The 2,300-nt window shown below is 41.7% G+C and overlaps 1 non-coding gene across 1 annotated transcript; it reads right to left on the bottom strand.

Moving 5' to 3' along the window:
- Positions 1–1,507: 1,507 nt before the first annotated feature.
- Positions 1,508–1,628, bottom strand: LOC116824000 (U5 spliceosomal RNA). Its single transcript, XR_004373549.1, has one exon. It is a non-coding gene; the product is annotated as a U5 spliceosomal RNA (small nuclear RNA).
- Positions 1,629–2,300: the final 672 nt, after the last annotated feature.

Genomic DNA, 2,300 nt, shown 5'->3' with positions numbered 1-2,300 from the left:
CTCATAGGGTCCTAGAGCCAGGGCTGCAGTCTGAGCTTGAACGTCTAGACCCAAATAGTTGCAGCTTCCTAATCTAGGACATATGGAAACAATATCCCTCTTGTCCACTGAGGCTATCTGAACATCCAGAAGCAGCCAAGGCTTCAATAAATCTCCTGGATTGTGAATTATCATCATGAAAGGCAGACATTCTCTCACAGTATAAGGGAGAGTTATTAGTTCCATCATTTTCGGTGCCCCTCAGCTAGTCACAGCATTACGTCTACCTTATCCAAACTGCACACCAGACAAGTATCTCTCATCCAGGTACCAGCTTTGACAACAGACTGACAGTACCATGCAGATCTCTGAAAGAGAGAGCTGAATATTCCCAGGATATTGATGGCTCTGGCTGATAAAAATATTATGCTACCACTGCAAGGACACTGCTCAACTTCTCTCATGCTCTTACTGTTAAGGAAGCAAAATTCCTTCTCAACAGCTAGAGTGTCCTTGGCTCATCAAGTCAGAATTTGTGATGAAAACAAGCTTTTTTGTTTTGTTTTTTTACTCATTGGCCTCACTTCTCAGCTCCTCTTGCTGCCATCCCATTCCCCTCTCCCTCTTCTCACTGCCCTCCATGCCCCACTCAACTGTGACATATTTATTTACTCACACCCTGATTAATCTCTACCTTAGTCTCTCTCCCTCTGGTCTCAATCTGCCATCTGGCCCCTACATTTTCAGTGACTGCTTTCCCCCCCCATTTTGTTGGCTTACTGAGTCCACCACAAAGCATCACATAACCTCCAAAAATATTTCCTCCCCCTCCCCTCTTTTGGGTCATGGCCTTCACAAGACTCATACATACCTTGCAGGCGAACAGGCCCATTGATCTGTTGTTGATGGGGGTTTTAAACAAAGCTTACAAAAACTTGTTCACTGGAGTTTGAAACCCTGGCAAGCAGCTTTTTGTATGTCTAGATACTATTTCATCAGTGACAACAGCTTTCCCACCACATAGTTCTTTGCCAATGCCACCAGCCTTTTCTCCAGTGATATTTATATGAATGTTATTCTTCTGGTGTTCTCTGTTCAAGCATACAGTGAAAATTTGGGAAAAACCTGCTTTGTATCTGTTTGTGATTAGCCGTCATGTTTCCATGTGTGGTATTCCTGCTTGAATTCAGGCCATCTATGGAAACCTGATCAGTACTGTAATTACAGCCTGCTTGAATCAAGTCAGTCAAATAATGTCAAAAGCAATTATTTTCTTTTCTGAGGGGCACAACATGTTTGGAAATACACAGGAGAAAATGCAGATATCAACATGTTAGCAGCTCACACAGTTGACCCAATCTCATGGTATTCCTTGATTCATATCAAGTTGACATTTGACAAGTATCGTAGATGGATTAATTATCATTGGTTCATTAGAGTCCTTATTAGATTTTTCTGAGTGTAGTAGATTTTTTATATATATTCAACTCCATTATAAATCACCTGTCTAATTTTTCCGACTGTAGGAACAACAAGGAAATTAGTTATATTCCAAAAACTACAGTGCAACTGACAAATAAACGTTCCTCTCCAAGGAAATCTTTAGTAAAAGGCGAAAGATTTATACTACTACAAGGTCAACGTTTTCAAACGTTTTCAAACTTAGGTGTCTGAAGTTAGGCACCTAAGTTAAAATAGCCAAAATAGCTAAAATAGAAGTTAGGCACCAAAGTCAACATAAGATTTGAGTGCTCAGCACCTTTTTTAACCAAAACACATTTAAGGCCTGATCCAAAGCCCATTGAAGGAAAAGGAAAGTCTCCCATTGATTTCCACAAAAATTTTGTATTAAATGCTCTTTGTTTCACTGGCAATATAGAGCCTGATTCTTTAGACTTCAGTAGGATTCTCTGCATGAGAAAGTACTTGTCAACCTGAGCAAGGTTTGTAGAATCGGGCCCTATCATAAGCCTAACTCCCAAATCTGGACCTTAGCGTCCAGAAATCTGGGTGCCTAGCATGAACCCTTCTAAGCTTAATTACCAGCTTAGCTTTGATCTTGCTGCCACCATTTAAAAATTCCAGGGTTTTGGCTCCCTCTGGTCTCCCCAAAACCTTTCCTGGAGGGACCCCAAGACCCAGAAGCCCTGAGTCTTACCGCAAAGGGAAATAACCCACTTCCCTTCCCCCTCTCTCTCCCACCCAGACTTTTCTCTCTGGGCTAACCTGGGAGTATTGATGCAGTCGCTTACTCACATCAACGATGTCTCCTCTCATTTCACAGAGACAAACCCACATCAAGGAAACACGAAAGTCTATTT

This window comes from Chelonoidis abingdonii, chromosome 10 (genome assembly GCF_003597395.2).
Source record: "Chelonoidis abingdonii isolate Lonesome George chromosome 10, CheloAbing_2.0, whole genome shotgun sequence".
NCBI classification, from domain to species: domain Eukaryota; kingdom Metazoa; phylum Chordata; order Testudines; family Testudinidae; genus Chelonoidis; species Chelonoidis abingdonii.
Note: the sequence above shows the minus strand (reverse complement) of the source record. Positions and strands in the feature narration are given on the sequence as shown.